This window comes from Belonocnema kinseyi, chromosome 3, assembly GCF_010883055.1.
Source record: "Belonocnema kinseyi isolate 2016_QV_RU_SX_M_011 chromosome 3, B_treatae_v1, whole genome shotgun sequence".
Lineage (NCBI taxonomy): Eukaryota > Metazoa > Arthropoda > Insecta > Hymenoptera > Cynipidae > Belonocnema > Belonocnema kinseyi.
In genome coordinates, this window is record NC_046659.1 from 53,519,217 (window position 1) to 53,532,239 (window position 13,023).

Genomic DNA, 13,023 nt, shown 5'->3' on the forward strand with positions numbered 1-13,023 from the left:
TTACACATAAATTCACTCTACACCGCACACGCTCTTAGCGCAGAATAGTGGGGAGCCGTCGCCTTGCCGGACGGTGAAAGTACCGCGTTCGGCGTCTTATTGGACGGCTAGTGTACTACATTAGATGGGAATATGCAAGCTGCCATCTTGGTTCCCCGCCAAATTCAAAATCGCTAACTTGATACCGAGTTATATAAATACGTCTACATGCTGTAGATTATTTATTTTTAAATTATCCTAAAGCATTGTTATCAAAACATAAATTATAAATAAAATTACATGTGATATAATATATGGAATATTTAAATTAGATTATGTGATTTTCTAACCCACACATTTCCCAGAAATTAATTCTTGAAAAAATTATGATTGTAAACTAAATTTTATACAGTTTAGAAATATACGTGCCCTGAAATTATAATCATATGATTTATCAAATAGATATTAACAAATAATAAAATAATAATAGACTATAGTTCAAACATTAATACAATACTTTTCCAAGAGTTTATTATTATGGCTATTTATATCTCAAAAAATAGTCCCAGTTTTCATTTTTTTTAAATAAGTTTTAGTGAAATTCTTAGGCAAATGAAGTACATAAACGTAGTTCGTGGTCTTCTGATACATTTTCTAAAGTTTCAGTCCGATATTTTATTTACAAAAAAAGTTTTTAAGTTGAAAGAAAATTCAGTAAACTGATAAAGTGAGGTCGTTAATATATGTATTTAAGTATGTCACATGCCCTTAAGTCATTCGATGAGAAAAAATGTCTCCCCATCCACATGTCGGCTTTTGGCACATTCGCACTGTCATACTTTACAACTCCTGAGTTTCATAGAATTGTAGACTGTTTAAACTTGAAAACAAATATTGAAACTTATTGAAAGAAACTTTCCTTTCGAAATTAGATTTATTTTGTAGTGTTCTTCTAAATTAACTTTGAAAAAAATATATGTAAAAATATGCAACCACCCCATTATTTCATTTTCAACGCTTCAAATTTAAGACTTAAAATTATGAATTATCTACGTAAAAATGGTATTACTAAAATTATTCAAGTTTACTATAAGCCTGAAAATAAAATTTCTTCAATTCTGATGACGTTTTTATTGAATTTGAAGACATTCAAATTTAAATTATTCGATTTAGAATTCTTTCAATTTTAAATGGGTTACATACCTATCTTTTCAAATTATTTCTTAATATATTCATGTCCACATTTTAAATTGTTTAGTATTGAGGCAAATATTTGAAAAGCGGTAAAAGGACAGTATTTTTTCTGGGATTTTTATTTATTGCAAAAAGATTTATCCTATTTAAAAAAATAGATAAACTATTTTTACTGAAATTAAAGTACGAAACATTCAAAGGATAATACAAATCCGAATAAATTAGCAAACAAAAGGGTGAATTAAATTTGTAGAGTTTTTCATTAAGATCTATAAAGTCCATCACGTCAGATAATGAAGCCCTTTTTGTTTCACTCTCTGCTTGTGAAACAAAGAGAGAGTTGAGGATGTTGTGCGCTTGATAAAAAATTTATTGAATTTGGGTGAAGTTACTAGTAAAAACAAAAATATAAAAATTGCGTATAAAAGAGAGGAGACATTAAATCTGACAATTATTCTGAATAGCAAGGAGTAAAATATAAAGAAACATAAAAATAAAGTCATTAAAAAGAAAGAGAAATCCACTATTAATGCCGGAACAAAGGAAGAGCGAACGCGGTTAATTGTTGGCTAGATTCTAGATCGAAGACAGTAGTCTTGGACATTAGTGATGGATAGATAAGATATCCATCCACTCGATCCTTCTGCGCTTATGCTGGTAGGGGGAAAGATTCGACCGGAAATCTCAAATGTCTGCACTGAGAAAATGAGCATCCTGTGAGGAAAGTGTAATGTAGGTACATTGTAAAAATAAAAGGATTACCTAACATCTAAGAGTTGGTGTTCTGTGTCGATAAACAATAAAATCGGTGGTGAATAATTATCGGATGTATGGTATAATGAGTTCTTCAAAAAATAAAGAATGAATATATCCTACATTATCTTTAATAGATTCTCTGATCTCGGTTTCGATTTTTATATTAGACTCTTAATTATTTAGTTAGAAATTATTTTTTATATATTATATATATATATATAATTAGGTTAAACAACCACCACAGGGATCTCTTGCGAGCAACCGCCATCCATGAAGAGAAAATGGCACTGGCTCCCAATAAACCCGCGATAAATCACACTTGTAGCCACGTTTCATGAAGAAGAAATGGGTGGTCACCTATGATTACAAGGGCAACATCACAACGTCAGGCCGGCGGAATACTCATGTATCTTGATGACACTGGGCGACCCAAGGATGACAGCGTTCTAAATCCTGTGCCTTGAAATGCTTTTGGCACGCGCGTATGGCTTCGATGTTACGAATCAGTATTAAATTAGCCCCTCCATAGTTTTCATATTTTGAATTGCTAACTGTGCTAATTATTTCAAAAGAATTCAGTTAAAATTTTACTAGTATTAATATACCTGTAAATTAAAATTCATCAAGAAATTTGAATATTATTGATGACTTTTTAATTGAAAGTCGTATGTTTACCCTTTTCAGTTTTTTTTTTTTTTTTTTTTTTTAAACAAAGTTTGTAAATTATTTTTGAGGTATAGACTAGTTTGGAGGTCTAAAAATAAAAACTATTCTCCATAACATTTAGAATTTTCTGACTTCCAGTTCCGTCAAAAATACATTAAATATTCAATTGTTTATTTTAAAAACATTTGATTTAAAAACATTTTTTTTACAATGTAATAATTTCAAATACATCGAAAAAAAAAAATTTTTAATGACAATGGTTTTTTTTTTAATTTGAATGACCTTCTAGACAACATCTTTTTCTAGATCATAATAAAAATCAATTTTTTTCCGTAAAAATCTACTCGTAATTATACCAAATAATATTAAAAACTACAACATAGTTTTCACTTAACCAAGCCAATTACAATTTCACCTATAGAATCCTTAGCACATCAAACTAAATTCCCATCTAGAAACGAAACGACGTTCATGGCACGTAAATCAGCGAACGTCAAATAAATTAGCGTGAGATCAAAGTGAAATTATGAATGAGTGAAATTTAATGATATAAGAAGATACGGAGGTCTTTTGAAAGCTGTCAGAAAATATACTTTTACTCCTAGCAAGAAAGAGAATTTACGATGGAGAAAAGAGGGGCGATGAAAAGGGTTGAGGAAGTCGCTACAAATTAAGGTAATCGTTCAATTCGCAGGAGGGGAGGGTGAATAGATAGGGTGGTGGAGGAAAGGGGATAGGTGCTGCAGGCGAGCCAGATACCAGAATGGAGGTCGAACTTGAACAACTATTATCGGTGGGAATTGATTCTATCTGTTCTCCAAGTTCGCCACTCAAAGGAAAGGCGACAAAGAAGATGAAGAAGATGAAGAAGTAAATCGAGTAGGGTAGGACTGATGGTTCTCATCGTTCCAACGGAAACAATGAGATTGCTATGCAACGCGAAATAGCCGATTAACCGTTCCCTGACCGACAGGGCCTTATCGGTTTTGACATTCACTGTGCTTCCGGCTATACATTTCCGGTCACAGATGATTTACAGTTTATTCGTGATCAACCAACAGTTTTTAAAATCCGTTTATGAACAGTAGGATGATTAAAAACTCCGCTTTTTAACTTTTTTACGCCTTCAAAAATACTTTTCATAATTGCAAAAAACTGCAATGATACTATTTTTATTTCAGAGATTATTAATGTCTCCAACAATCCTATGAATATTCCTACTTTCAAGATTAATTTAAAAAAAAATTTTACTTAGTTTCTATTGAGAACTCTTAAAAAATAAGAAACTGAGAATGTAATGCATCCGAAAGAGTTTTTCTTCTTCTTATAATATTTTTAATGCGCATCGGTTTTCGTCCCGAAATTTTGGGACGACTAGTCTCCCCTTTTTCAAATCACCTAATTTTTCATGACTACTAGACATAGCAATTCATTAAATATTCCTGATTCATTGTAAAAACCAATTGTTTCTTACTAATTTTTTTTTCAAAAGATAGTAACAGCTAGCCTTCAACTCAATCGTTTCATTTCTTTTGGAAATGTTTGGAAATAAAATAAACTGTATCCATATTTTTTAAACATACTTAGATTTATGTTATTTCAAAACCATTTTTTTAATGCATAAAACATTTGTACATTTATCGTAAGTTTGAACAAAAAAAATTGACAGAAATATATTTCTAATGATACAATTTTAACCTTAAGAAAAAATGAGAATATTTTTTAAAAAATATGTCAGAAGTGGGATTCGAACCCACGCCCATTAGATGGACTGCGACCTGAACGCAGCGCCTTAGACCACTCGGCCATCCTGACGATTTCTTGTGTAAGTTTTTTGAACAGGTTTTTTTAGAGTGGTACAGGTATGTTCTATATAAAAGTAATATATTTTAACTTCAGAAGACCCTACCTATATGAAACATTCAAAAATTTTGAATTTGCACCATTTAAACTTCAAAGTAATAATAATTTTGTAGGCAAAACATTCAATTGGAACCACTTCGAAATTTAAATAATGGAAATTTGCTCAATTTCATACTTATATTTTGTATATTGTAGGGTCTGAAATTCAAACCGATAAGTTTATACGATTTCAAACTGAATACACAGAACAGCCTGAATATATTTTAATTAAACAATTTAATAATTATAGGTGTTTTTGAAAGTATAGTTTGAGATACTAAGTATGCAAAATGTTTTGATGTCCTTATAAAAATCATTACTAAAGAATTAAACAAAGAAATAAAATCAGTTGTTGGACTTATTCTTGGAAAATGTAAGGATCCTTCTTTTAGTTACGGGACTGCTTTGAAGTAATAGCAAAGTAAAATATGCTAAAAAAATCTACGAACTGTAATCAACGAGCTATATTTACAATTCTTCTGTTATAACGAGAAAGTAAAAAAAATATATTGGACTTACATTGTTCGGCTTTTCGGTATTTGCTATAATTTTTTAGATAATCTCTGCCAAAAAAAATGTATCGCGATTTTTCAATATAATTTATTTCCCTATTTCTTCAAAACAGCACCTAACTAAATACGGCATCATACCTTTTCCCAATAATAAATCTAACAACCGATATTCTATCATACTTTGTTTTTAAACCGCAATCTATTTTGCATACCCAGTATTCACAATAGCAGATGATAAGTGAATCTCTTCTGAACGTAATGATTATGAATAATTAACCTAATTCTATAATTTAACATTTTTGAAAGTGAATTAACCTTGTAAAGTAGTAAAATTTATATCTTATGATTACAATAGGGAAATGTAACGCTGTGATTAGGTACATTTGCTGATATATGGAAATCTATCAGTCTGGTTGAAAACAAAAAATAAATGTGTGGAAAAATGATATAATAAGTAAGTACTCGTAGAATTCGATTCCAATCAATAATTTGTAAATTATCTGCTTGATTCAATGAAAAACTGAATTTCCTGTTCTTTGTAATATTTTTCATCTTGCAAAAAATTTATTATTTTGAGATCCAAGGTGTAACTTCCTACTGAATACATCGAATTTATTTACCAAATTAGGATGATTGAAAAACTTTTTTTTCATTTTGTTTTTTATTTTGTCTTCAGGATCTTAATCACGTTATGCTTTCAAAAATCTCGTCTAATTCGTTTCACCTAAAGATACAAGTTTAAATTGTTTTACTTCTAGTTTCGAGTTTTAAAAACAGATTCAACAAAGAAAAGGACAGTTTCGACCAATTTTGCCATCATTTTTAGAGACCGTTAAAAACGACGTAGCACTGCTCAGAAGGGGAGAGGGCAGATTTTTTAAGGATTTGTTGCGACGGGGTGTAGGCGTTAATTTGTTTTCCTAAAAAAAACTTGGTTTAAAGAACACACATTTTGTTAATTCAACCAAAAACGCGATTTTGTTGTGTAAACCAAACATTTTTCTTAGCATATCGCAATCCGGTTATTAATTGCATTCCAAATCCATGTCTAAATTGTATACACTAATATAAAATTTTAAGATACCAAATTATTCCCCAAAAATGTTTCACCGACATATCTTTTTCTAACAAGATATTTAATCTTTAAACTGCATCTCTTTTTTTGCATATGAAATTCTACACATTCACGTATAAAGTGTACACGTATGCAGTTACGACCTTGCGAATCAATATTTAACATTTTATGCATTACAGTTTTGCTTGCGCTGGTTAGGCTGCATTCTGATGAAGATAGAAAATTCAATAAAAGAACGCAATGCCCTCTTCCGGACTAGGATAGAGTAGTATGAGTACAGTTATCCTCGAGTCAACGATCTTCAGTGGCGGCTGGTTTAAACAAAACTGGATTTCGAAGAAGGTCGAATGGAACGTCTTCTTCGAATAAAGTCGCGTACTTTTTATAGTAGGCTAAATACACTTTGTACCGTATTTCTGAATCCTGAAAAAATATGAAATATGTCACTGGAATTTCCTTGGAGAATTTTTAATATCTCTTCTTATACAAATATCCATCCTCCTAAGATAAATATGAATTTCAATAAGAATATATAATTACTATAGCATTTTTTTTTTAAAATCCACTGTGATTTGTATCAATAAGATACGAAATCAGAATTAAGATCAAAAAAGCAAATATTTAAGAACTTAATACTATGTTTAAGCCTATTTTTGATCTAAAAATAATCTTTAAAACAAAACTCTTTTTCTCTGTGTGTTTGAAAGTGCAATAATGAAAGAATTGTTTGATTTTAAACATTCTGTGTGGCCTTGAACTTAGTAGATGTAGCAACTGTCCTTCAAATTGTCCAATTATAAGTGGTGGTTCGTGAAATCAATTTTAAACAGGTGATTCAGCGATCATGGATCGTTGAAGAGTATGAGTACCGCTAGATATAAAACACGCACAACTAGCAAAATGGCTGATGCTGCCTAAACAAGTTCTCACGCATATAGAAGCGCAGGCATTCTCATCTTTCTTGAAACATGAGAGTCCATGTGACATAAGCTGAAGTTGAATCAAGCTTTTAAAATATTAGTTAAAAATTAATTGCCTATCAATCCGGGTTTAAAAAATTCTTAAATCTTTTGATAATTAATTTTGACGCAAATGATGTCTTATATTTATCCTAATAGTTTTATGATTCAGCAGCATTATATTAAGTAAATCTATCAATAAACTTTCTAACAGAAAAAAATCATAGTTAGCGAGCAATTTCGCGGTCACGAAACAATTACTTTCTTCACGGTTACGTAACTAGTAACTGTTGTTATAGACGCAGGTTACGAAGTCATAACTCCAAAGCTGATTTTCAAGATAATTTTTTATATTTTCTAAATTACGTGAACCATTGAAAAATTCGAATTAAAAGTTTCCTCAAAGAAGTTTTAAAATGAAACAAGATATATTTTTTTTTAATTTCAACTTATATAGATTGTGCGCTAAAATAAGACTTAGTACAACTAAAATCTTTTTCCATTGTTTTGTGAATCGAACCTTGTTTGTGGCGCTGTTCTTAGAAACTTATTGAAATTGATAACAGATGGAATTAGGGTTAATAACACAAATAAAAATAGAGTGATAGGACCAAAAATATAACTCATACATTATAAAAATGCAAGAAAGTACAAGCCTGGCATAAGGTAGGTTAAGTTTTACGAGAGAGTGGCGAGTGGAATGTTAGAAGCCTTCTTAGAGGCTTAGAGAATTTAGAAGAGAGAAATAGACACGTTGAAATTAGACATGGTAAGGGCTTATGGAAGTCAGATGGACTGCTTAGAAGGTCTTTTGGTCAGGAGATCATATAAAATAGTTAATTAATTATGCATCAATTAACGGGCAGGCGGCAGTATAGGTTTCATAATAAAAAGAAAGTCGACTTGAGAGAAAAAAATACGTATACAGAAAAGTGTCAGCTAGTTTAATCATACTTAGAATTGATTCAAAACTAGTAGATACAGTGATTATTACACATGTATAATATGCCAGCATAACAGCGTAAAAATTACAAACTAGAACATATGTACGATACCATAGAAAGTCTAATGCATGATAAAAAAGGAAATGAAAACTAAAAAAAACAGGCTGCCCAATATGTCAAATCAAGCATACAGGAGTATTGCCGACACCCTTCTAGTGAACGACACTGTGCAATGAAAATGCTTTTATTAAAATTCCAGAAATATAAAATAGATACTTGGCAATGTATAACTATTCTATTATCCGTGTAATTTGTATTTCAATATTCATTTAGTACAAAACTACTGGATTTATATTCATTATGTAACATTTTTGTTGCCACTTACACAAGGACATATTGTCACCATACAAATTATTCATGTCGTTAATTTAAAAGTCCTGTGAAGTTAGAAGTAAATGTATTTTTTATTTTGTAGTACTTTCAGAGGTTAGATGATTATGTTTTGAAATGTAATTAAATAAATATTAGTTTCAAATTTGACTACATTTAATATATTTGAAATTATCTTATCGTACTTTCAAAACCAGCGAACGACATATGTCCCTACTGAAAATTCCTATATGGGTTCCTGTATAGGAACCTATATGTTTCACCTATAGGAAATGACATAGGATCCTATAAACGATCCTATATAGGTTCCTATATGGGATTCTATATAAGATCCTGTATATGTTCCTGTATAGGACCCTATCCAGATGTGCAGTAGTATTTTATGGCACCTACAGCTGCGCAGAAGTTTTTTTTGTACGTATACCATTAGGTACCATTATGTACCATTATGTACTATCATGTACTTTATTAGAGAGGGTTCTGTATAGGCACCTATATAGGATCCTATGTTATTTCCTATAGGTGGCGCCTATAGGTAAAAAATGTAGGTAGGATCCTATGTAGGCTACTATATAGGGTCCTATATAGGACCTATATAGCAATTTTCGGTAGGGGTATCTTACAGTGAACGGCACCCAATAGAAGGAGGTTTTTAGGGAATTATACACATTTTTTTCTTGATATCCGTGTTGCTATGATTGCTATTTTCTCTCTTCATTCATAGAACATCACCTTCTAAGAATCTTTAATGTTCAATATCTTTTTAATTGCTTTTGGGTTTCCGATCCTCAAAAATCAATCACTGACACCCCAGAATGAATTTGGCAAATTCGTGAACTAATCAAATGAACATAACCACACAATATCAAAGGTATTCCTTACCGACAAAAACTTCGCCTTTTCTTTTTAAAACACTCATAATGATACAAAATTATGTTCTTTATTGTCTAAAGCATATAAATTACATAATATTTCTTGCAAATAAACTTGCTAAATTCTTTTAAATTCAAAATCAAGACCGGTGTCGTTCACTAAGTGTAGGGTGTCGTCCACTAGAAATATGGTGTCGTTCACTGAAAAACGGAAAAAATCTGCACTTACAGATGAATTCATCTTCGTTACCATACAATAATCATATAAAATAATAAAAATTTTCTTAAAGTGTCAGTAATACCCCTGTATACCCTATATCCCAGGACAGCCCCATGAAGAATATTTAATTTGAAAAAAAATCGAAATCCAACAAAAATACCTTCGAAATATTCTCTCTAAATCTGAATCAGTGAAATTTCACTGACTTAAATAGCTGGAAATGTGTCACTGACAATCAGCGAAAGGTTACTTATTGATTCAGTGAAATAACTACTTTTGAGGATTGGCAGCTCTGCACCATCTCAATTTAGGACTCATAATAAAATAATATTTTAGTACATTCAATCAAAGAATCATAGTAAAAACTTCAAACACATAAATATGATGAAATATTAAGAAAGGTTACAAGTTCCGATGCGTTCAAATCACATACAACCTCACATATTACTTTAATTTCAAGATTGGACTGTCATGCACAATCCCGTTAAGTAAGTACTTCCTATACGAGTTTAGAGTATATTTATCCCGCATTTAATTCAACAGACTTACAGCCCGAAAATTACAAAAATTATTTCATTAAGGAATTCTTCATGCTACTTGAGTAAAAGAGTAACAACGACGCTTAACTTAAAAATTTAGAGGTTATGCTTCACATGATTTACTCTGGTGTTACTGAACTTATTAGTGAATAAGTCCGAAATCACAGATTAATCAGTGAAATGTCTAACTACTATTTCAATCAGTGAATTTTTCACTGATTCATATTTAGAGAGTTGGATTGTAATCATATCTTAAGTGTGGGAAAAAATATAGAAGGTAGATTGGAACGTAATTATCGTAAAGCAAAAAACGGTAAATGATAGGAAATTATGGGCCGTATTGGAAAAAACAATAGTCGAGGGAAAATGAGTATAGAATTCTGGACAAGACATAAACTATTCCAGCAAACACGCTATTTAATAACCGTAAAAGACGGAAATACGTGAACCCAGCCCGCAGAAGACGTAGCAAGGCATCAAATATGTATATTATATTCTAGCGAGAGAGTGAGGGGGGCGGGGAGAGAGAGCGATCGTAATTCTTTGATCCTAAAATTACATCTTATATTTGAAAAAAGAACAAGAATGAGAATATGGGATGCAGATAAATTGAAAAATGCACGAGATTGTCTGGAAAATTTGTAAAAAGGGAAGTAGCATAAATCGTACATGGTTAGAAATATTAACAATTGCTGAAAAGGTAATAGGATTTCAGAAAATGATAGCTTTAAGAAAGTAAATGGATAGGTTAGGAAATATAATATACGAATGCTAAAGATGACGAAGAAAAGCGCACTGAGTTAAAGAAGTTGAATAGGGTACTAGCGGATTTAAAAACATTTTAACAATTGCTGCACCAATGAATCAAGAGGCCATGATTGTTGTAAATTACGAAATTATTATTACATTAATTAATAAAAAATTTATTTAATGCTGTTTTAATTAGTGATAAAAGTATCTAAAGAATCAATTTTACATTTTTGAAGAAGAGTAATTTGATGGACAAATGTTTGCCGAATCAGGTTCTGGAGACAAAATATTTCTAGGCCCTGAGGCTTATTATGTGCCACTTGACCACTAGTTGATCATTTAGTAGACCCTCCTAATACCTACTCATGCACTTGAATTCGGAGAGAATGTATATTATATATATATGAATATTTTACAAGGTGTAGTAAGGATCACCGCCACACATAATCGGTGATAGTGCCTTACATTCTGGGTCACGCTCCTTTCGAGCCTCGTACCTACATGCATCACAAATGCATGTTCAATGTTCATACATACACTTTACCTTTTAAGCACGTGCAAATCCGAGATTCAAGATTCCAAAGAACCTTTCAAGAAAGTATTTAAGAATATTTAACATTTTCGTTTTTAATTGATTATCATTTAAATTATAAAAATAATTTATCATTAGAACATAAATTAATTCTGAGATTTATATAATAGTTTATAAATTAAAACCAACTTTACTTCAACACACATTTTCCTGAATATAAGGCAAACGAATTATACGATGTAACAATGTAAAAACCGTAAAATATTTGTTTTTATTGTGATAATGCATAAGAGAATTTTTAATCTTTAATGTAGAAGCTTCATTTCTCAATTTCCAGCTTAATTTCTGGTAGATAATTTAAAACAATATTCTACTTTTCATGGCTTTTCTTGAAATATTTGAGAACTTTTGCTACTTCTAATAAGACGAAACATATATGCTATTTTTATCTTTATTAAAATGCTCTAAGTTCTATAAGCTGCGCCCTTCAATTATCATTTTCTAAATACACTGCGTACGTTTTTGGCAATTTAATAAAGTTAAATTATTATTATTATTATTATTATTATTTATGGAAGATCTCATTATCTGAAATTCAGAACTGATGCTTCAAATCAGATAAATTTTACTTGAGTCCAGTCAAATTATAGTGAATTTATTGCTAACAATTTTTAAGGTAAAACAAATTTTATGAATATATTATTTTCACTGTGAATATGAGGTGAATTTCTTATATTTTTACATGAACTACACAGTAAAAACAAAGACTGATTTTGCGCTCAAGAAGGGTCTTGAGTTTGATTTAAGATTTAAACGAAAGTAGACCATGCTAGATTAAATTGAGCGTAGGGTCTCAATATAGAAATAAGACGATTATAGGGCTGAAATTCAGCAGTTAAAAGGCTGAAAATCAATTGAAAGTCAGACAATAGACGGAGAAAAAGATATCGCACAATAATATTGCAAAATCTCTATATTGCAAGAAAGCGCAATATGATAACGTACAAGTAGGCCCCGGAGCTTCGTACGATATTATTATGCACTAATATCACAGAAAAAAATTAAGTTGAATTTTGTTGCTGTTGTCTACTACGGCGTCCTTAACAGTAATGGAAAAAAGGCAAAGTATGAGTGAATTCGAGATATAAAGCGGAACACCAGATTAATACAATCACAGAAAAAAGTTAATATTTGCTGCAGTTATAAGACTTGCAACGGTTACACATTAAAATATATTCGGCGGAAGTTTCACCGAGGTTACGAGAATAATTCTGATCTCGTCTGCTGCGTCACGCTGAAGTGATGAAATTTCGCTAAAACGTGTAGAATCAGCAGCAGAAAAAACCGAGAAAATTTGTTCTTGTTGATATATCTCCTCGGAAATAAATGACACTATTGTAGACGAATTAGAACCATTTAGCAAAAGCGCAAAAAGTAACTAACAGATGGGAATCCCCATTTCTTTCCAATTTAATTAAGTTTAAAGACGCTGGATAGTGCTGACGTCGTAATTATCGCTAACCTCGAATAAAAATGGAGCGATTATAAGACGAAAGATTATCCAATAAAAGTTAAAAATGGGAAATTACGAGGGTAGTTCAATAAGTCCTTAGAATGAAGTATAAAAACAATTTTTTTGGGTAAACTTTTTTTTTATTTTTCAACATAATCTCCTTGGAGCTCTATACACTTGGTCAATCGCTTTTCAAGTTTTTTTAATCCTTCAGAAAAGT

General features: G+C 31.0%; 1 protein-coding gene and 1 non-coding gene across 4 annotated transcripts in view; one reads left to right on the forward strand and one right to left on the reverse strand.

Annotated features, from left to right (window-relative positions):
* LOC117169150 overlaps positions 1-13,023 on the forward strand; it is a 94,499-nt gene that overhangs the window by 66,067 nt on the left and 15,409 nt on the right. The window lies entirely within an intron of this gene.
* On the reverse strand, positions 4,328-4,410 carry Trnal-cag. Its single transcript has one exon. It is a non-coding gene; the product is annotated as a tRNA-Leu (tRNA).